The sequence below is a fragment of the Sus scrofa genome, chromosome 2, assembly GCF_000003025.6.
Source record: "Sus scrofa isolate TJ Tabasco breed Duroc chromosome 2, Sscrofa11.1, whole genome shotgun sequence".
Classification (NCBI taxonomy): Eukaryota; Metazoa; Chordata; class Mammalia; order Artiodactyla; family Suidae; genus Sus; species Sus scrofa.
The window spans coordinates 75,961,787-75,985,111 of NC_010444.4; the positions used below are offsets into that span (position 1 = coordinate 75,961,787).

A 23,325-nucleotide genomic window follows, 5' to 3' on the forward strand; every position below is an offset into this window, starting at 1 on the left:
GTTGCCTTTCCCTTCGTATAGTGCAGTTCCAGGTGGTAGTGGGGGTCTGAGGATTGCTGCCTAGCACAGGGGGTGATCGTCTCCCCAAGGGGACATTGGGAGAGGTCTAGGGACATCTGTGGTCATCACACTGGAGGTGCCCTGGGCATTGAGTGGGTGGGGGCTGGGATGCTGCTCCACACCCCACAGCACCCAGGACAGCCCCCAACAGAGGGTGACCTCCCCACCGTTGACAGTGTGGGCTTGGGGGGAGGCCCTGTATTAATTACTTGGCACAATATTGAATCTGATCCCTGCCTCCATCATAGAGCAGAATAAACCCTGGTGGTCAGATGCTATAAAGCAGGGGCCCCACCCTGTGCTACGTGGAGGAGGGTTGGGAGTCTAAGGCAACAGCCTCCTTCCCCCTCTGCTCGGCTCCCAGAGATCTCTGTCCCCTGGGTCAGGCACACCAGGCCCTTTTGTCCCACCCCACTGGGGTGTGATGGCCCCTGACCTGGGTCAGTCCCGTGGCTGTGGAGCAGCATATCTGCCCTGGGCACCTCCCCATTCTCCCCAGCAGGCTCAGGAGCTCAGGTGGCGAGGCTCAGGCTGCTATCCCAGCCCCAAGGCTTCTCCTCCCCCTTCATTGAAATCAGTGCTCCTCAGGGTGACATATTTAGATGGTTGCTGTGGTGATGAGTGAAGGCTGGGCTGATGACTGCAGTGCATTTCTATATGGAGACTCCAGAGAGACGAGGCGCTCCTGCCACGCCCTGGTGGGATGTCACTGTGGGAACAGAAGGGGGCTCAACATCCCAGTCCCACACACTTGGTTCCCAGAAGAAGAACCTGAAGCCTGGGTGGTGGGGGTGTGTCTAGGGGAGGGGAGGTCTGCCTGTCAAATACTAGGTCCCCACCGTTCCTGCCTGAGAGGGATGTGCTTGGAGCAGCGGTTTTCCACTGGGGGTGATCTTGCCTCCCAAGGGATATTGGGCCAAGTTGGGGATGTCCGTGGTTGTCACACTGGGGGTGCTCCTGGCATGAAGCGAGTGGGAACCAGGGGTGCTCTCACCCCCTCACAGTGCCCAGGCTGGTCCCTCCAGAGAATGGCCGGCCCCAAATGTCAGCACAGCCAAGGGGGAGACCCTGCTTTAGAAGAAAGTGGGTCAGGGCAGTGGATTTGTTCAGTCTCAGAAACCAGGTGCTGGTATTTCTCGATAATCTGTGAGATCCCAATGGCTTCCTTTTCTCATCCCAAGTGTCTTGCTCTCTCCCCTAGTTGACTTTGCCACATCGGGATTTGTCTTGTCCCCACCCCTCATTTATCAGGTCTGTAGGTGGTAGGAAAGCAAGCAAATGAAAAACCTGGTGGTGTTTGTTGCTTTCCATTAGAAAGTCCTAGTGGTTGACAAAACGTCTGTGTGAAGCTGTCAGCTGAATCAGCCCAGACGACAGGTATATCAGTTGTCTCTTGCTATGTAACAAATTACCCTAGAAACTTAAACAACCAGCATAGATTCTCTCACAATTTCTTCCTTTTTTTTTTTTTTTTTTGTCTTTTTAGGACTGTACCTATAGCATATGGAAGTTCCCGGTCTGGGGATCAAATTGGAGCTGCAGTTGCCAGCCTATACCACAGCCACTCAGAATCTGAGCCGTGTCTGGGACCTACACCACAGCTCATGATGATGCCGGATCCTTAACCTACTGAGTGAGGCCAGGGGTTGAACCTGTGTCCTCATGGATACTAGTTGGGTTCATTACCACTGAGCCACAACAGGAACTCCCCTTCTTACAGTTTCTATGGGTGAGGAATTTGGAACCCGCTTAACCTGGTGGTCGTGGCTCAGAGTGTCTCAGGAGGTTGCAGAGCACATGGCAGCTGAGGCTGCCTCATCTGAAGGCCTGACGGGGTTGGGGTGGGGGAGCTGCTTCCAGGACGACCCCTCACTTGGCCCCTCTCCAGGAGGGCCTCCCATAGTGCTGCTTGAGCCTCCTCACTGCCTGAGAGCAGGCAGAAGCCACATGTCTCTTGTGACTGACCTCAGAGGTGACATGCTATTACTGCTGCCACATTGAATTGGTCATGCACACCCACCCTGCTACAGATGGGAGAAGACTGCAGGGTGGGTGTGAACCCCACGAGGCTGGGGTCCTTGGAGACGCCCATCACAGCAGGTAAATGTAGCTCTGGAAATCAGTCAGGATGGGAACATTAAGTTATTTGCCCAATTACCCTTTAAAAAAAAGGCACACCAGGAGTTCCCTTTGTGGCTTATCGATAATGAACCCGACTAGTATTCATGAGGATATGGGTTTGATTCCCTGGCCCAGCTCAGTGGGTTAAGGATCTGGCATTGCTGTGGCTGTGGCGAATAGGCCAGCAGCTACAGTTCCGACTTGATCCCTAGCCTGGGAACTTCCATATGTTGTGAGTGTGATCCTAAAAAGAAAAAAAGAAAAAAGAAAAAAAAAAAAAGGCATACCACCTGCCATCCCAGAGAAATGCCCTAGGGAGTGACTGACTTTGTGATTTCACCAGGAATTAGGAGCACAGTCCATTCCCAGGGCATTTTGGGCAGAGTTGCAGTTTCTGGAACTCTTTGGGATGGCTTTTGTCCACTTATTTCAGCCACTTTCACCCTTCTCCCCTCAGAGCTTTGAAGACAGAAACAAGGTGGGTGGGAGACAGATACAGGTCCCATTTCTGGTTCCGAATGGTGTTGGAGCAGAGGGAGGCAGAGGGTCCTGGCTAAGAGCCTTGAGCTGGAGGTGGAAGGGATGGAATCTCCCAAGTGGGAATGGTGATAGGAACCGGCTGAGGGTCCAGTGCACGGAGCCTGGCCGGTATAACAGGAGAAGGAAGAATGTTGCCTCCCACCCGGCACAATCTTCCAGAAATCAGCTCAGCTCCAGGGAGTTCCCATCGTGGCTCAGCAGAAAAGAATCTGACTAGTATCCATGATGACACAGGTTTGATCCCTGGCCTTGCTCAGTGGGTTAAGGATCCGGCACTGCCGTGAGCTGTGGTGTAGGTCACAGATGCAGCTCGGATCCCAAGTTGCTGTGGCTGTGGTGTAGGCCAGCAGCTACAGCTCCGATTCCACCTCTAGCCGGGAACCTCCATATGCCATGAGTGCAGCTCTAATAAAAAGAAGAAGAAAGAAATCAGCTCAGCTCCGGCCAGAATATGCTTTCCAACAGTCAAATGGGATTTGGGAGTAATCCTGGGGCCTGATTCTATTAGGGCTCTCATCTGATCCGCACATGGGGCCACTGTGGTCCCCAGGCCTGGGGGTGGCTCTGGAGTGGGTTAATCCAGACTTGGAGCAGCCAAGAGGTCTTGATCCTGATGGTATTATCTTGTTATGATACTGGCAGAGGATTGAGGGAAGAGCAGAATATCCGTTTGGCCAGGCCTGATCCAGCTTGTCTCTGGGTCTTGTTCACAACAGCCTGATAAAGGAGTCGGCTGGTCAAGTGTGAGCACAGAGCCATCATCTAGGCTAAGATGGGCTCCCTCCCCCACCCCTTTTTATTAATGGCTGCACCCATGGCATATGGAAGACCTGGGCCAGGGATTGAATCCGAGCCGCAAGTATAACCTATGCCACAGCTGTGGCAACTCCAGATCCTTAACTCACCGTGCTGGGTGGAGGATTGATCCCTTACCTCCACAGCAACCCCAGCTGCTGCAGCCGGATTCTTAACCCACTGCATCACAGCAGGAACTCCTCTCTCTTTGTGTATATGTGTGTTTCTTTCATCAGATTCCTGATTCTTGGTATACTCTCCTAATTCATCCCTTCAAGGGCCTCTTTTTTTTTTTCTTTTTTTTTAGGGCCTCACCCGAGACCTATGGAGGTTCCCAGGCTAGGAGTCTAATTGCAGCTATAGCTGCCGGCCTACACCACAGCCACAGCCAGAGCAAGGCTAGATCCAAGCCGCGTCTGTAAGCTACACTACAGCTCACAGCAACATCGGATCCTTAACCCACTGATTGAGGCCAGAGATCCAACCTGCAACCTCATGGTTCCTAGTCTGATTTGTTTCTGCTGTGCCATGATGGGAACTCCAAGGGCCTCTTCTAATAGCCTGCTTTTTAGAGCACTTTTAGGTTTACAGAAAAAATGAGCAGAAAGTACAAGGAGTTCCCACATACTGCCTCCCTCCTACACGTGTGTGTGTGCATGCGCGCACGCGCGTGTGCACACACACACACACACACACACACACTCTCACACACTTTCCCCTCTTATTACCATCCTGCATTAGTCTGGACAAATGGGTCCATCATCACGGTGTCACACAGTAGTTTCATGGCCTCTGTGTCCCACCTATCCATCCTCTCTCCCCACAGCCTCCAAAACCCCTGATCCTTCCATGTCTCCATAGCTCTGCCTTTCCCAAAATGTCCTAGAGTTGGAATCAGAGCGTGTAGCCCTTTCAGATCGGCTTCTTTCACTTGCTGATTTGCATCTAAGGTTCCTCCCTGTCTTTTCCTGGCTTCATAGCTCATTTGATTTTGGCGCTGAGTAATATTCCCTTGTAGGCAGGCCCTCTTTTATGTCTATATTCTGCAGAGTAGGCACCCACGGCCTCAGCACTGAGCACAAAAACTGGGGCCTCACCAGCCATTTGTGACTCTGGGATCCCCCAACCCACCCGCCTGCCTCCCAGAGCCAAAGTGGCCCACGCCAGGATCTCACATCCACTTTCCCGTCGTTTCTTTACTTCTGTCTTATTTACGTGTATTCCTTAGAAGTATGTTGTAAGTAGATTTTTACTCCTAAAAAACCTATTCAAGAAAACTGAGTCGTTTTTAACTTTATAAATAAGATATTGCTCTGCGTGTGATCTTTTGGGATCTGCCTTTGAATACTATGTTCTTAGGGTTAGATTCACTCACATTGTCAGGTGTTATGGGGAGTGGTGGGCAGAATAATTGCCCCCAAAGATGTCTGGGCCCCAATCCCTGGAACCTGGAAATGTGTCACTTTATGTGATGAAATAACTCTCCAGAAGGGCATGTTAAGGCCACTAAGATGGGGCTGTCATCACAGGGTCCTCATAAGAGGGAGACGGGAGGGTCAGAGGCAGAAAGAGATGGGAGATGCCTCGCTGCTGGCTGTGAGAATGGAGGAAGGGGCTGTGAGCCAGGGATGCAGCGCCTCCAGAAGCTGGGAAAGGAGGAACCGACTCTCCCCTGGAGCCTCTGGAAGGACCAGCCCCGCCCACACCTGGATTTAGCCCTGGGAGCCCAAGTTGGAGCCCTGACCTCAGGGCTGTGAGCAGAGAGCTCGGCTGGGCTGTGGGTGCTGTGTCCTGGCACCGACAGCCGCTGTGACCATTGCACTCCTGGCCATGGGCTTGGGTGTCCCCGACTCCTGCCCCACACCCGGAGCCCTTGCAGGTCATCTCTGTGTGATGGTTGGTTCTGATGGAAGAACGTCTGGCCTCTGAGATCACACCAGTGTACCTCCCTGTGGCCGCCTGTAAAATGTCCTGTGCTTTTCCAATCAGATCCTGCTGAGGTGCTGGAGGGCCCGGGGCTAAGCAAATCAGGGATTAGGAACTGAAGGTGGTTGGTCTTCAGTGCCTATCGCATTAAACTCGAAGTGAAAAATAACAATTAAAAAGGAGAAAGAAAGCATTTTCCTGAAATGCTCCACACGAGAGTTGGGCCTGCCACACCCATGTGACTTTGAATAGGTCGATGTCCCTGGTGGCACTGCTTTCGTGGGTGTTCAGACAGGAAACCGCACCAGCATCAGGCTGAATGCAGACCTCTTTACATCATAGAGAGCTCCATCTGCTACAGAAGTGTAGAGTGTTCCTAATTCCTACCCTCCACTCTCAAAAATCTCCAGAGGGTGAGAAGGGGTCATTACCCTACTTTCTGAGACTAGACATGCCAGATGCATACACACAGTAACAATAACAAAATGAGGGAGTTCCCTGGCGGTGTAGTGGTTAGGATTTGGCACTTTCATCACTGCAGCCCGGGGTTCAATCCCTGGTGTGGGAACTAAGATCCCATATCAAGCCGCTGCATGCAATAGCCAAAAATAAATAAATAATAATTTTAAAATTAATAATAATGAAATAAGATAATGAACTATTCTGATAAATATAATAAAGGAAGACAAAAATAATGAATAATAATAAAGAAGATAAAAATAACTTGGAGGAGTAGTTCGTCACTTTGTGTTAATGAAGAACAGGTAGGAGTTCCCTGGTGGCTCAGCCGGTTAAGGATCTGGCATTGTAACGGCTGTGGCAAGGGTGTAATCCCTGGCCTGGGAACTTCAGTGTGCCGCAGGCAACCAAAAAAAAGCACAGCTAGGAGTTCCCGTCGTGGCGCAGTGGTTAACGAATCTGACTAGGAACCATGAGGTTGCGGGTTCGGTCCCTGCCCTTGCTCAGTGGGTTAACGATCCGGTGTTGCCATGGGCTGTGGTGTAGGTTGCAGACGCGGCTCGGATCCCGCGTTGCTGTGGCTCTGGCGTAGGCCAGTGGCTACAGCTCCGATTCAACCCCTAGCCGGGGAACCTCCATATGCCGAGGGAGCGGCCCAAGAAATAGCAACAACAACAACAACAAAAAGACAAAAGACAAAAAAAAAAAAAAAAAAAGCACAGCTAATGAACCAATACTTATTTATTCATGTTGAGGTAGTTTTTGCCAGATCAGTGAGTGGTTTGTAAAGACAGGAAATCAGACTGTACCATGAAATCACACTTTTGTAAATATGTTCTTCACACATACCACATTGTTCTTTTAAAATTTTTATTTATTTTTTATTCAAAATAATTTTTTTCCCTTTTTTTTTTTTTTCGCCAGGGAAGTTCCCAGTTATGGGGAGAATCCAAGCTGCAGCTGTTGACCTACGCCACAGCCACAGCAATGCCAGATCTAAGCTACACCTGTGACCTACACCACAGCTCATGGCAATGCCAGATACTAAACCCACTGAGTGAGGCCAGGGTCAAACTGAATCCATTATCGCTACCGCTCAGCCACAGCAGGAATTCTTGTTGTTCTTTTATTAATTTATTAATTTATTTATTTTAGGGCTGTATCCGCGGCATATGGAGGTTCCCAGGCTAGGGATCTAATTGGAGCTACAGCTGCTGGCCTATGCCACAGCCACAACAATGCCAGATCTGAGCCATGTCTGAGACCTATAGCACAGCTCAGGGCAACGCCAGATCCTTAACCCACTGAGTGAGGCCAGGGATCAAACCCGCAACCTCATGGTTCCTAGTCAGATTCGTTTCTGCTGTGCCACAATGGGAACTCCTGTTCTTTTTTTTTTAAATTGTATTCATTAAACTATAAATTATTTACAATATTGTGTTAGTTTCAGGTGTACAGCTTCAGATTCTTTTCCCTTATAGGTTATTACAAGATACCGAATATAGTTCCCTGTGCTATACAGCAGGTTCTTGTTGATTTTCTATTTTATACATACTAGTGAGTATCTGTTAATCCCAAACTCTCAATCCATCCCTCCCCCAACCCCTCTTCCCCTTGGCAACCACAAGTCTGTTCTTTATGTCTGTGAGTCTGTTTGTGTTTCATAGATAGGTTCATTTGTGTCATTGTTCTTTCCCTTCCTCCATCCCTCCCTCCCTTCCTTCCCTTCTTTCTTTCCCGCCCCACAACATATGGAGTTCCCAGGCCAGGGATCAGATCTGAGCCACAGTTGTCACCTATGCCACAGCTGTAGCAACACTGGATCCTTAACCCACTGTGTTGGGCCAGGGATCGAATCTGTGACCTGGTGCTACAGAGATACCGTTCAACCCATTGCACAACAACAGGAACTTCTATTTGTGTCATATTTTAGATCCCACCTATAAGTGATGTCATAAGATATTTGCCTTTCTCTGATTTACTTCACTTAGTATGATAGTTTCTCTGTCCATCCATGTTGCTGCAAATGGCATTATTTTGTTCTTTTTTTATGACTGAGTAATGTTCCATTGTATATATGTACCACAGCTTCTTTATCCATTGCTCCGTTGATGGACACTTAGATTGATTGGACATACTTCCATGTCTTGGCTATTGTAAACAATGCTGCTGTAAACATTTTTAAATAATAAAAATAATAAATAATGAAAGAAGATAAAATAATTAAAAATTTTTAAATAGTAAAATAAAAATACTAAAGAGAGATAAACATAATTTTAAGTAATAAAATAAATCAATGAAATAATTTAAAATAGGCCATAAAAATGAAATAATCAAATAAAGAAGTTTTTTGGGGCTGTGCCTATAGCATGTAGAAGTTCTCGGGTCAGGGATTAAACCTGTACCACACCAGCAACCAGAGCCACAGCAGTGATGACTCCAGATCCTTAACCCACTGTGCCACAAGGGAACTCTCAAGTAAAAATTTTTAAACAAACAAATAAAAGCAACACCACCATTTTGAGCACATGGCTAAGAATGGGCGGGAGTGGAAAATGGAGCAGCTGCTTTGGAAAACAGTCTAGCAGCTCCTCAGAAGGTTCAGCTTGGACTTGCCACAGACCCCGAGGTCCTACCACTGACCTGTTCCTGGGAGAACGGAAAGATCATGTCCTTCCTCACAGAGATTAGCAGGACAACCCTGCTGCCATGGATATGAGGTCTCCCAAGTTCTGGTGCAGCCACATGGCCAGTGTTGATGCCAGTCCCACCTGATGCCTGCTGTGAGGGTCCAGAGATACCCCTCATCCCAGTTCAGTGGGGGTACTGGGCCCCGAGTGGCGACCACCTGCTTTCATCACTACCATCCCTCCTTTATTTGACCTTTCCTGCTAAGTGGCTCGGAAACTCTAGATTTTCCTAAAATGAGGACCTAGAGTGAAATCATTTTGAGAAAAGGGAAGCACCTGAATGGACTGTGGGATCTGGATGGGATCCTGGGACAGAAGAAGGACACTCATGGAAAACCCAGTGGCATCTGGATAAAGTATAGCATTTGTCGTCATGTACCAATGTTGGTTTCTTAGTTGTGACAAACATACTGTGGTGATGGACATCAGAGGCTGGCAAACGAGACAGGTGGCCAAGTCCAGCCTACATTGTCCTGTTTTTAAAAATTAATAAATTAGGACTTCCCGTCGTGCCTCAGTGGTTAACGAACCTGACTAGTATCCATGAGGACACAGGTTTCACCCCTGGCCTTGCTCAGTGGGTTAAGGATCCAGCATTGCCGTGAGCTGTGGTGTAGGTCGCAGACGCAGCTTGGATCTGGTGTTGCTGTGGCTGTGGTGTAGGCCGGTGGCTACAGCTCAGATTCGACCCCTAGCCTGGGAACCTTCATATGCTGCGGGCACAGCCATGAAGAGACAAAAAAGACAAATTAATAAATTAGGTATTTAAATTATAATTAATTACTTTTAATTGTTTAAGATGTACACAATATAAAATTTACCATCTTAATTTTTAAGAGCACAGCTCAGTGGTATTTAGCACATTCATGTTGTGCAACCATTCCCACCATCCATCTTCAGAACTTTCCCTTCTTTCCAAATTGAAACCCTGTCCCCATGAAACACTGACTCCCCTCCCCCTCCTGCGGCCCCCGCCCCACCATCTCCTTCTTGTCTCTGGATCTGACTCCTCTAGGGACCTCCTGGGGGTGGAATCAGACTGTATTTGTCCTTCTGTATTCAGATCCTCTCACTGAGTATCACGTACTCAGGGTCCATCCATGTTGCAGCAGGTGTCAGAATCTCCTTCCTTTTTGTTGTTGTTGTTGTTTCTTTTTCTTTTTAGGGCCGCACCCGTGGCATATGGAGGTTCCCAGGCTAGGGGTCTAATTGGAGCTACAGCTGCCAGCCACAGCCACAGCAACACCAGATTGGAGCCGTGTCTGTGACCTACACCACAGCTCACGGCAACGCCGGATCCTTAACTCACTAAGCGAGGCCTGGAATCGAACCCAAAACCTCATGATTCCTAGTCGGATTCGTTTCTGCTGCACCATGATGGGAATTCCTGTTGGGAGTTTTTTTGGTCACACCTGTGGCATGCAGGAGTTTCCAGGCCAGGGATCGAAAACATGCCCCAGCTATTGTCAGAGCCACAGTAATGACAATGCTGGATCCTTAACCCTCTGAGGGAACGCCCAGAATTTTGTCCCTTTTTAAGGCTGGGTAATATTCCACTGTATTGATGGGCCACATTTGTTTATCCTTCATCTGTTTTTATACAGCTTGGGAGCTAAGAATGCGTTTTACATTTTTAAAGGGTTGGGAAAAACAAACAGGAATATGCAGCAAAGGACTGATAGCCCACAAAGCCTGAATAGTAACTGTCTGGTCCTTTACAGAAAAGTTGGTGGGAATGTAAATTGGTGCAGCCACTATGGAGAACAGCATGGAGGTTCCTTGAAAAACTAAAAAGAGTTACCATATGATTTGGCAGTCTCAGTCCTAGGCGTATATCTGGAGAAAACTATAATTTGAAAAGATACATGCACGCCAGTATTTATTGCAGCACTATTTACAATAGCCAAGACATGGAAACTACCTAACTGTCCATCAGCAGATGAAATGGATAAAGAAGGTGTGGTACATATATACAATGGAATATTCAGCCATAAAAAGGTTGAAATAATGCCATTTGCAGCAACATGGATGGACCTAGAAATGATCATACTATGTGAAGTTAGACAGACAAATATCATATGATAGCACTTATATGTGGAATCTATGGCACAAATGAACTTGTGTAACAAACAGGAACAGACTCACAGACAGAAAACAAACTATGGTTACTGAAAGGGAAAGGGGAGGGAGGATAAGTTAGGAGTTTGGAATTAATAGAGACACACTACTATATATAAAATAGATAGCCAACAAGGACCTACTGTATATAGCACAGGGAACTCTACTCAATATTTTGTAATACCTTATAAGAGAAAAGAATCTGGAAAAATATATATATGTGTATCTGAATCACTTTGCAATACACCGGAAGCTAACACAACATTGTAAATCAACTATAGTTTAATTTTGAAAAACATATTTATTATCTCATAGTCTCTGTGGATCAGGAATCTGGATGTGGTTGAGCTGAGATCTCCACTCAGGGTCTCTCACTGGTTTGGAATCAAGGTGTTGGCCAGGGCTGGGGTCTCATAAGAAAGCTCAACTGGGGAAATTGCTGCTTCCAAGTTCAGATGGTTGTAGGCAGGATTTAGTTCCTTTGGGGCCAGCCCGCTCCTCCCAGATCCACCACGCTCCCCAGGCTGTGCCCTTGGCACCGACTGGACTCTGCAAAATCTGTAGAACTCGGGAGGACCGCCTGCAGGCCAGCTGTGAAAGCAGTTTGAAGGCCATGGTGAGCAGAACACATGTGCTTCCTACAGTTTGGGATCTCGCCTCTCCTGGGGGAGACTTGGCTTTGAACCATATGATGCTGATGGGCTCGGGGTGTCTTCAGAGGCGATGACAATGTCCTGGGGTTAGTGTGGTGGTTGCACAACCTTGTGAGTATCCTAAAAGCCACGGAACTGCATGCTTTAAAAGAGTGAATTTATAGTATGTGAATTCTGTCTTAATTTTTTAAAAATGAAAAAGAAAGCATGTGACAAGGTGAGGCTCCCAAGCTGTAGGAAGTGTTGCCTGTGACAAGAGTGAGCTCTCGTCTTTTCCACGAGGGCCTCTGTTCGCCACCGTTGTAAGTTCTGCCTGTTTTCCCTGTGATTTGTTTCTCCCTCACACTGAGCACTTTGCACATGGTGTCTTCGTTTTCTGTGTCTGAGATTTCCGACCCTGTCTCATGGGCAGTTCCTAAGGGCAGAGGGTGTGTGGTCCACAGGCCCTGCTCTAGGCAGGCCCCTGCCTCCCAGGGTTCTGCTGTTACTGTTTTGAAATTTGTAATAATTTTTGGTCAAAAGGTCCCCCAGTTTCATTTTGCCATCAGCTCTACAAACTCTGTAGCAGATCCTGCTGATGGATCCCACCTCCCTTCATGGGGGCTTGAGGTTCACCCTGATGGGAAAGTGACAGCCCAGCGTCTTTTTCGGATGAAGGACACAGGGACAGCCTGGCGCCAGCTGGCACACCTCGCAACCTGCTGTCCTGTGAGCCCCCGGAGATGGAGCTGCAGGGACGAGTTTTGTCCTCTCTGCTCTGGCCCAAGCTGGTCTGGGCTGAGCACAGCCGGAGTGGGGGCTCTGTGGCAGTCACCTCAATGCCCAAGTCCAGCTCCAAGGACTAGAGAACAGCCAGCAGCTGGCGTTAAAGTGCTGGGGCCGGGAGATTTGCAGATGGTAGATGTGAGGCAGCAAGAGAGAAAACATCTCAAAAATGATTCATAAGTTACCCGTGTTCACAGCAGCATGATTCACAGTAGCCAGAAGTGGAAACAGCCCAAATGCTCATCAGTAGTAAAAGGAAGAACTCAGTGTGGTCCCTCCACACACCGGAGCATCACTTGGCCACAAAAAGGAGAGAAGCACCGACACTCACTACTACATGGATAGACCTTGGGACCATGTTGCTCAGTGAGAAGAGCAGACACAGAAGGACACACAGTGTGGGATTCCATGGAACAGGCACGTCCACAGAGAGTGGATTCCTGGTTGTCAGAGGCTGGGGGAAGGAGATGGGAGGAATGGTAATGGGGATGAGTTCTCCTCTTGGGGTTGCACAAAGTTGGTGATGGTCACACAACTTTGTGAATATACAGAAGAAAAAAAAAAAGAAAGCCCTACTGAATTATGCACTTTGAATAGGCAAATTGTGTGGCATGAGAATTACATCTCAATAAGACTGAAAAAATGGTGCTTAGTTTATCAGTCACCATTTCTAGGTTTTGATAATGTTCCCTAGTTGGGTAAGGAGCCTACATCAGGGAGCTACCCAGCTCCCTGGGTGCCCAGGACACCTGTACTTCTTTTTTTTTTTTTTTTTTTTTTTTAATATGGCTGCACCTACAGCATATGGAAGTTCCCAAGCCAGGGATGTATCCCAGCCACAGCTGGGGCAGTGCTGGAGCCTTTATTTAACCCACTGTGCCAGGCCAAGGATCAAACCATTGCCTCCACAGTGACTCAAGCTGCTGCAGTCGGATTCTAAACCCACTGCGCCACAGCGAGAATTCCTCTGCAACTTCTTCTGAGCCTTTAATTGGTTAAAAAATGAAAAGTTGAAGGATTGTACGCATAGATGGCCCCTGCAAGGTTGAGAAGCCAGTCCTGTCCTCCAGGTCTGTTGTTCTGGTCCTCTCATCTCTCATCCCTGCAGTCCGCTGCTGCCCCACCCTCCGCGCTGTCCAGGGTGCCCCTAGGGCCTCAGGCAGAGGTGGAGGGTCTGTATACAGAAGATTCTGCGACAGGATGAGATTCTAGCTGCTCCGGGGCCGAGGGCGTTTCTGGGGCCGCAGCGCCACCTGCAGGTGATAGAGGGGATGGCAGTTCTCCATCCTGGCCTTTGGCCACAAAGCAGCCTCAACTAGGAGAAAGGGAACCAGCATTTGAATTTTTACATTTATTTTTAATAAACATTTAATTTTATAATGATTTTAGATTTTCAGAGACATTTCAAAGAGAGTTCCTGTCTACCCATCACCTAATTTCTCCCAATGGTCATGTCATTCATAAGCACAGTGAGTTTGTGACGAGCAAGAGATAGACACTTCTGTGACCTCAGTGCACTCTCTGGCCAGGGATCAAGCCTGTGCCATAGCAGCAATCTGAGCCGCCACAGTGACAGTGCCAGATCCTTAACCTGCTGTGCCACCAGGGAACTCACCTCCATGCACTCTTTATTCAGATTTCACTGGTTTCACCTATTGTTCTTTTTTGGCCCCAAGGCCCCATCTGGGATCCCACCTTGTATTTAGTGGATCACCTGCCTCAGACGACCCTGGAGCATCTCCAGGCAGGGGGTTGATTCAGCCCCCTTCCCTTCCTCCGAGGGGACCATGAGGGTCAAATGATGCAGGCGAATGTCTTTGTATAAACTATAAAAGGTCATGTGGATATCTAATCTTTTCTTCCAATTTAGTTTTGGAACCTGTGGAAAACATCATAAATTGCTAGCAGATCTTTCTGGCAACTTGCCTTGTTAACCTCTCTGCCTTTGGAATCATCTTATTTGTGCTATCCCCAAAGTCTGGCAAAGTAACCAAAAGGCGGGGCTCCAGAGCCATCTTTATGTCTGATCTTCCTCACTGACGCCGAGGAACACCCGCCTGGCATTTCAGGCCAAATCATGCTTAGCTAACAAAGTGCATTTTTCTTCCAGAAAGTGGACACTGGGTTCCTGAACCTCCTCACTGAAGACAGCCAGGCCTCAAGCACAGGTCAGTGTCTTGAGTTTTTTTCTCTTGTCCATGTTTAAAGTTCTTGAGAGCATTTGGTTGACCATTCGGAGCCGGGGTCAGTTGAGAAGTTGTCTTGCTGTCCAGGCGGGTGTCCTTGCGCGGCACACCAGCACACCTGCACCTTCCCAGCTTTGTGCGTTTCTCAGGATTTGTTTCATCCACCAAGAGTGCACGGGAGCCACAGGGAGCACCTTCCATCCTTGGACTGCTGGTCAGGAAAATTAGCAAAGGCCTCAGGAAGATGTAGAAGCAAACTAGAGCTCTGACCCGGTCTCTTCTCTGTTTGCTATCTGGTCTTATTCTCAAGAGGACTTTGCGTGGCTTTTTGTGAGATAGGAAGAGGAAATAGAGTGAATGAAGTTTCCTTGCGGTTTTGCTGCCTGTGGCCTGCCTGCTCTTTCACTCAGCCTAGCCTCTTTCCCTGCGGGCAGGATCATGCTCTGTGCTCCTCTGCTTTTGTCGCAAGTGTCTTTGCTCCTCCCACGGAGTTTCCTCTTTCATGCTATCTTTAGAATAAGCTTCCATTTCTAGCAGAAATTCTGGGGAGTTCCCTGATGGCCTAGCTGTTAAGGATCTGGTGTGGTCACTGCTGTGTTCAATCCCTGTCCCAGAACTTCTGCATGCCATGGGCAAGATCAAAAAAAAAAAAAAATTCTGATGGATTTTTGATTCAGGTTGTGTTTACTATTTCAGTAAATTTCAGGGAGCTCTGACAGCTTCATAACATACATTCTTATCCAATGCGTGCGTGTGTGTATGTGTGCAAAAGAAAAAATGTTAGACAAGAAGGCAGACCCCAAAGATGACGCATTCTTTGATTCCATTTAGATGAAATTTCCAGAAAAGGCAAATCTGCAGGGCTGGACTGGGTTTTCCAGGGGCTGGGGATGAGCTGTGCTTGGGCACCAGGCATTTACCAGGCGAAGGGAAGGATCCAGAACTCTGTGCCGTGTGGCGGGGGTGGCTGTGAAATGACTGAAAAATCCTTGAATTATGTACTTCCAACTGGCTGATTTTATGACATGTAGAAAGTGAGCCTCAGTAAAGTTATTAGCTCAGCTGGGGAGAGAAGCTGTCCCTGCAGACAGTGACCAGAAGCTGAGATTGGAGGCCTGGGGTCCATCTGGCTTGTTTATGTTCCGCCAAGGCCCAGTGTTAACTCTGGTTCACAAAGTCGCCAAGCAGGAGGGGAGTTGGGAGAGCCACCGGCAGCCTGGCGAGGCTGTTGCAGGGTGTCTGTGTCTGTGCAGCGTGAGGGAGGAGTGAGCCCGCTCATGCCTTCTCTTCGGTGTTAATGTCCAAAGGACTTCCTGTAAAAAGAAACTGAGAAGTTTCTTTCTTTTTTTTTTTTTTTTTTTTTTATTTTCCCACTGTACAGCAAGGGGGTCAGGTTATCCTTACATGTATACATTACAATTACGTTTTTTCCCCCACCCTTTGTTCTGTTGCAACATGAGTATCTAGACATAGTTCTCAATGAGAAACTGAGAAGTTTCCATCATGGCTCACTGGGTTAAGGACCTGATGTTGTCTGTGAGGATGTGGGTTCAATCCCTGATCTCCCTCAGCAGGTTAAGGATCTGGTGTTGTCACAGGCAGTGGCATAGGTCACAGATGCAGCTCAGATCTGGTGTTGTCATGGCTGTGGCTTGGATTTTACTTATTTACTTATTTGCTTTTTAGGGCTACACCCATGGCATATGGAAGTTCCCAGGCTAGGAGTCGAATCAGAGCTGCAGCTGCTGGCCTACACCACAGCCATTGCAATGTAGGATCTGAGCCACATCTGTGACCTATACCAGCACTCATGGCAATGCCAGATCCATAATCCACTGAGCGAGGCCAGGGATCAAACCTGCATCCTCATGGATCCTAGTTGGATTCGTTTTCTCTGCATGACAACTGGAACTCCATGTGGCTCTGATTTGATCCTGGGCCCAGGAACTTCCATATGCGGCAGGTGCTGCCAAAAAAAAAGAAACTTCATTTAGAGAAAGACAAAGGAGAGGCAAGTCACACCACAGCCCCTGCCCAGTGAGGACCGCTGCCATGACACCTCGGTGAGCAACCTAGATTTCCATCTTCTTTCCTCATACTGGCTTCACATTTTGTGTTAGAGGCAAGTTATAATTTATTTCTTTTTAAAAACTTTACTTTGTTGAGTTCCCGTCGTGGATCAGTGGTTAACAAACCCAACTTGGATCCATGAGGTTGCAGGTTCAATCCCCGGCCTCACTCGGTGGGTTAAGAATCTGGCATTGCTGTGAGCTGTGGTAGAGGTCACAGAGGCGGCTCAGATCTGGTATTGTGAGTGTGGTGTGGGCCGGCAGCTGTAATTCCGATTCAGTCCTAGCCTAGGAGCTTCCATATGCTTTGGATGTGGCCCTAAAAAGCAAAAAAAAAAAAAAAAAAAAAAAACCAGAAAAAAAAAAAACCAAAAAAACAAAAAAATCTTTATTTTATTGAAGTATAGTTGATTTACAATGTGGTGGTAGTTTCTGGTCCACAGCAAAGTGACCCAGTCAGACATATATATACATTCGTTTTCAGAGTCTTTTCAATTATGGTTTATCACAGAACATTAAGTATAGTTCCCTGTGCTATACAGTAGTTTTCCTTGTTGTTTGAATTATAATTTATTTCTTTAAAAATAATTTTATAATTGATTTAACTGGTCTTATTGGTGGGCTTTTGGGGTTTTTTTCATTTCTTTTTCTGTTTTTCTTTTTGTTCTCTTTTCAACTTTTCAACTCTTGCCACGCGCTGGGATGGCTGCCCTTGTGCAAACTTCCAGCGTCCTTGGTTTGGGGGAAATTCCTGGAGTGGGTTTGCCTCGTCTGTGAATATAAGTCTGGGTGTTCTCATTTACATTTTGACCTTGAGCTGCAAAGGCCTCCAGAAATGCGCCATTTCCCATCCCAGGCCCATCTCCTCCATCCCAAGTCCATCCCGACAAGCCAGGACAATTTCAGCTGCTGTGTCTGTGCCTCCTTTTCGCGAGCACAGCCATTTCTCAGGCTGTGTCCTTCACTGACCTTTCTGTGCTGGTTTCTCCTGGTGATTTGTTTGAACTCTCTTTATTTCTTTGGACGCCCTCTGCTGTTTTCCTGAGCGTGTCTTTGCACTTTGCTCACGTTGGGTACTGCCCTCCGGGATCTGAACCATTTCATGCATATCTGTGTCCTCCTTCGTGTTTTGTGTGGCCTTCTTGCACATGTCAAAAACATAAACAACAATTCACCTGCATTTTGTTCAGATTGCATATTTTACACTTAAATCCTTGCACTGTTTGAAATTCAGCTGTCTCCCCCTTGGGTAATTCTGATCTCCTTCCCCCTCCATGGGACACTGGGCCATGTTGGGACATCAGTGGTTGTCATAACTGTGGGGGCTCCTGGCATCAAGGGGGTGGGGGCCAAGGATGCTGCTCCACACTGCGTAGTGCCCAGGATGGCCTCATTAGTGACCCGGCCATGTCAGCAATGCCCAGTGGACAGACCCTGCTAGAAGGAGATAGAATTCTCCACTGAGCAGGCGAACGCAGCAGGCCTTGCCGGGGTTCCCTGATCCAGGGGAGCCTACTCCCTCCTGTACCTGCTCCTCCAAGTTGGGAATTTGGGCTTTTCCTGATGATTTTTTAGTTAGTTAGTTTATTTATTTATTTATTTATCTTTTTGCCTTTTCTAGGGCCCCTCCCGTGGCATATGGAGGTTCCCAGGCTAGGGATTTAATCGGAGCTGTAGCCACCGGCCTACACCAGAGCCACAGCACCGCAGGACCTGAGCCGCGTCTGCAACCTACACCACAGCTCACGGCAACGCCGGATCCTTAACCCACTGAGCAAGGCCAGGGATCGAACCTGCAACCTCATGGTTCCTAGTCGGATTTGTTAACCACTGAGCCACGATGGGAACTCCTGATTTTGTAGTTTAAACGTCACTGTGAGCACATCCTTTTAGCCAGGCTCTATGCTAGGTGTCTGTGGGAGCCCTCATATCCCATAGCGCTGGGGATGAGCTATGGGTTCTCATCCCAGGGGAGCTGGGATGTCACTGAGCAAGGGCCACCCCCGCCCTCTTGGCGACAGCACCCTGATCCGCCACACTCAATTTCTGCAGATGCCAGGGCTGAAAGAGAACCTGTTTGGGCATTTGCTCCTTGGGTGCCTGGGGCTGGAGACGGGCTCCAGAGTCCTGCACTTCCCACCTTTAGCCACTAGGGGGAGGAGAAGGTCCACGGAAGCTTGGCGAGGCTGGACCTTGAGCAGGCACGGGTGGAGATGTAGGGGATGCAGGAAGCCACCCAGGGGTCTTCAGTCAACCCCTCCACCCTCCTAGAGCCCTGTGACCACCCACTCATGTTCTCTGGGACATTCTGGTTCAGCACCCAGAGTCCCATAGACACCTGTCCTGAGGCCCCCACCTTGCAGACCCAGATCCTCTGTGGATCTGCTGGGTGTAAGAGGGAGGCAGAAAGCACAGGCCCTGTGCCCTTGGGAGTATGGGGCCCCTGCACCCCCAAACCCACTTTGGCACAGGGGGTTAAGGATCCGGTGTTGCCACGGCTGCAGTGTAGGTCAGAATGGCAACTCAGATATGATCCCTGGCCTGGGAACTCCATTTGCCATGGGGCTGCCAAAAAAAACAAAAACAAAAACAAAAGGTTCTGCAGCATTTCCCCAGAGCTCCTGCTCAGCACAGAAACCCAGAACTCCCCACCTGGCCAAGCGCAGTGCTTTCCTGATAGCCCTCATTCTCCCCGGAGTTGAGGAGCATTTCTGCTGAAAGCTTTTTATCTTGAGAGGGTGGCCCTTGTGTGGGGAGTTAGAGCTCGCTTCTTCCCCTGGTTGGTTACCCGCTTCAGATCTGTCCTGGGCATGTTGAAATGCACGTTATTATCAGTTCTCTCCGCGGACAAGTTGTTCTCCTGAAAGAACTGCCAAGATATACAGTCAAAACCTTAAAATGTTCTGCTTACAGAAGGTCACGGCTGCTACCGCAGCCTTCCCGACAGAAAGCTTATACAATACAAACGGAATTACGCACCCCCTCCTCTGCTGCTGCCTTGAGGGGGGGGCCTAAACCTCTCCCTGCAGCCTACCACGTGGGTGACTCAAAATATGAGCTTGACCCCTCATCCGGGGTGATCCTGCCCCTCCAGGACACTGGGTGGTATCTGGGGACATCTGTGGCTGTCACACTTAGGGGCTCCTGGCACTGAGTGGCTGGAGCAGGGAGGCTGCTCCACACCCCCAGCATCTGGGATGGTGCCCCAAAGAAGTCCCAGTCCCATGTCAGCAGCACTGAGGGGGGACCCTGCTCCACAAGAGTCTTGCTTCCAGGCTGAATGGAGATCAGTCTCTTTATGCTCCGCTGTGTTCCCACCGTGGTCCCACCCAAGCTCAGTCTTCCCAACCCTGCAGCCTAATCCACTCACAAGCTGGTTAGTGCCGCCACCCAAATTTGCCAGTTTGAACACTGAGGCCCCGAGAGACTCATGTGCGAGATTGCAGAGCAGGGCTTCCACTCGTAGGGCTGCAGGGACTGGCTCAGCCCAGGCGAAAAGTGGGGCATCCAAAGGCCTGGGTGCATTGCTAGGCAACCGCTGGAACAGTCAGCCTCCCTCAGGGCAGAGATGATGCACACATGTGGTCATTGGTAGAGTCACAGGTTCAAGGCCTTCTTTGACTCAAAACACACACAAGGTGACCATCACATATGACACGAAGGTAGGCGAGCAGAGAGAGCCATGTGGAGGCTGAAGCGGGGCCCACTGGGGGTAGGCAGAAGGGGTCCCTTACATCCTAGGGTCCATTCGCAGCCCTGCCTGACTCCACCTGAGCCAGTGGGCATCGAGGACCTGCCTCTTGCCTCCTTACTCCTTCTCCCACCACTTTGTCCTCTGAGTCAGCAGACACTGTGTGCCAGGCCCTACCAGGCTAAAACACTCATGTCTGTGTGCCAAGTACACAGTGGGTGTGGGTAACAGGACTGAGGTATAGCCGGGGGAGGCCTGGGTGGGGATGTGCTCAGCAGTTGGGGGTGGGGGTGGGGGCCTGAGCAGGTACCACAAATACAGTATCACAGGGAATTGGGGTGTTGGGAGCTTGTTTCCAATTGCCATTAGTGTCCCCCCAAATTCAAATGTTGAAACCTACCCCCCGATGTGGTGGTAATTAGAGGTGGGTCCTTTGGGTGGTATGATCTTGCTAAATACATATTTTGTACTTCAGCCGCAGTTCTCGGCTTCCAGCTCCCAAAACCCTTGGAATTTCCTGATCTGGAGGAACATCTTGTGTGTGACTAAGTATGACAGTGATAGTAAAACCCCAGGCACTCTGCTCTGACATCACATGGGAGTATACTAGCTAGCTATTGCTGCATAACAGGCCACCACATACCCAGCAGCTTATGTCTCCCCTGTCAGGGCAGAAGTGTGGACACAGTTGGCTGGGCCTCTGCTCAGGGTTCCACAGGGCTTGGCTGGGGCCGAGTTCTCATCTGAGGCTCGACTGGGAAAGGACTCACTTTCAAGTTCTCTCAGACCATTGGCAGGACAGGGTTCCTGCTGTCTTGCTAGCCACCACCTATGGCGATTCTCAGCTCTTGGAGGCCACCCAAGTCTGGCCTGGCGGCGTGGTCTCCTCCCTGGTTCCTTCTTCCCTCTAGTCTCTCACCTGATTAGGTCAGGCTCACCCAGGTGAATTGTCTTTTTGATGAACTCAAAGTCAACTGACTTGGCACTTTAATTACATTCCCCCAGATGCCTTCTTCTGTGCAAAATCACCTAATCAGAGGAATAGAATCTTATCAGAGGTTCACACTCCTGTCCACACTGTGGGGTTGGTCTGCAGAGGGCAGGGGCTTGAGGAGTTAGAATCCTGCTGGCCACATGGGGAAGAAGGGAACACGGTTATTCCAGACACAGCCACACTGAGCCTTCACCAGAGCTGAGCAAAGGGTCTCTTCACCCTCCCCCTCCGCCCTCCATACCCTCCTTGCTGGGGAGTACTGCCAGGGTGCCATAGGCCAGTCAGGGTGTTTGAAGAAGCCTTAGTTTGCTTTGTCTCAGTCACCTAAACAGACCCATGGCTTCAGCTGACTTTCATTTGAGGAGTTCCCATTTGGCTCTCCAGGTTGAGAACTTGACATAGTGTCCGTGAGGATGCGGTTTCAATTCCTGGCCTCACTCAGTGGGTTAAGAACCTGGCATTGCCACAAGCTACAGCATAGGTCACAGATGTGTTGGATCTGGCATGGCTGTGGCTGTGGTGTAGGCCAGCAGCTGTAGCTCTGAGTCAACCCCTAGCCTGGGAACTCCCATATGCCGCAAGTGCAGCCCTAAAAAGAAAAAAAAAAAAACGACAACTTTTCATGTGAAGTAATTCCGGATCCCTAGGAAGTTGCACACATGGTACAGAGCAGTCCCATGCACCCTTTACCCAGCTTCCCCCCAAGTGGTGACATCTCACGTAACTCTAGCGCGAAAATAGGAAGTTGGCGTGGGGACTGTGTGTGCAGAGTTCCGGGCTATGTATCATGTGCGCAGAATTTGGCTTTGCTTCATTTGTGGGTGTGCAGAACCACCACAGGTCTGCAAAGTGGAGTCAGCTCCTCCTGCTTGTGTGTGTGGCGGGGCGGGGGTTTGGGGGGAGGCAGGGCGGGGGTTTGGGGGGAGGCGGGGCTGAAGAAACACGAATGTCCAGCCTTCGGTGGTGCTGTGCCCCATGCTTGCTGTGCAGGGCGGCGGCACTCTTTTCCCACAGCTCTGTGTGGCTTATCTGCCACCTCTGTGGGTAGCCAGCCCTTCTGGTGGGTTTATTCTCGGGGGGGGGGGCATCTGCATGTCTGTGGGGGCTACCAGCACCAGAAGGCTCAGGTTCAGATCTAGATGCACCTCCCTCTTGCACAGGCACCCCAGGTGACTCACTTGACCTTTTCAAGCACAGAAGGTGGGCCTGCTGTCACCACCGCAGTCCTGTTATCCACAGGAGGGCCGCCAAGTGCTGCCTCTTGAGGGTTCCCCAAAGAGATGGGTGACGGGGAGGGCCAGAATCCTTGTGAGGGACCCCAGTTCTTTGTGGGGGTGAGAACCGTCCCTTGTCCTCGCCCAGCCATTCGGCCTGAGCTCTGAGGCCTGCTGAAATAGCCCGTGGCTGGAGTAAAGTCTTCCCCGAAGTTCACTGCTGCCTCCTTTGTGCCCCACGTAAGGGGGGTTGTGCCCAGAGAGCTGCCGTGTGCTTCTCCCTCACGGGAGCCTTCACAATAGCAGCACCCTCCACGTCTGTGCACCTCCTGCGGGAGGTGGAACTCCAAGACGGCGCCCATGACGGCTGCCCCTGGTGTCCACACCCTGTGTGATCCCTGCTCCCGAGTGTGGGTGGAGCCTGGAATGGGTGGGATGCCACTGTGGTTAGGCTGGTGTGATATGGCCAAAGGGACTTGGCGGGTGTCACGAAGACCCTTAATCAGTTGACCTTAGAGTTCATCACAAGGGGGGCCATCTGGGTGGGATGGGCCCTTCCAAGAGATCAGAAGCGTGTCTAGAGGCGTCAGATCCATAGACACAGGAAGTGGATGGTGGGGCAGGGGCTGGGGGAGGGGCTGGCAAGTCAGTGTTTCATGGGGACAGAGTTTCCATTCGGGAAGATGAGAAAGTCCTGGAGATGATGGTGGGGATGGTCACATGACATTGTGAATGTGCCTAATGCCACTGAGCTGTGCACTTAGAAATATTTAAGATGGCAAGATGCCTTTTATCACAATAAAGAGAGTGAGAGGGGAGTTCCCATGGTGGCTCAGCAGAAATGAATCTGACTGGCATCCATGAGGACGCAGGTTCGATCCCTGGCCTCGCTCTGTGGGTTAAGGATCTGGCGTTGCTGTGAGCTATGGTGTAGGCCAGCAGCTACAGCTCCAATTCGACCCCTAGCCTGGAAGCCTCCATGTGTCGTGAGTGCAGACCTAAAAAGATTAAAAAGAGAGAGAGAGAGCGAGAGGGAGAAAGACC

The 23,325-nt window shown here is 49.6% G+C and overlaps 1 protein-coding gene across 4 annotated transcripts in view; it reads left to right on the forward strand.

The window, feature by feature from the left end:
- The window catches only part of GNG7 (G protein subunit gamma 7), a 153,681-nt gene that overhangs the window by 31,910 nt on the left and 98,446 nt on the right, over positions 1-23,325 (forward strand). For all 4 annotated transcript variants that reach the window (XR_002341702.1, XM_021084181.1, XM_021084179.1 and 1 more), the window contains exon 2: positions 14,238-14,295. The gene's annotated coding sequence lies outside the window, so the exon portion shown is untranslated. The remainder of the gene's footprint in view (positions 1-14,237; positions 14,296-23,325) is intronic.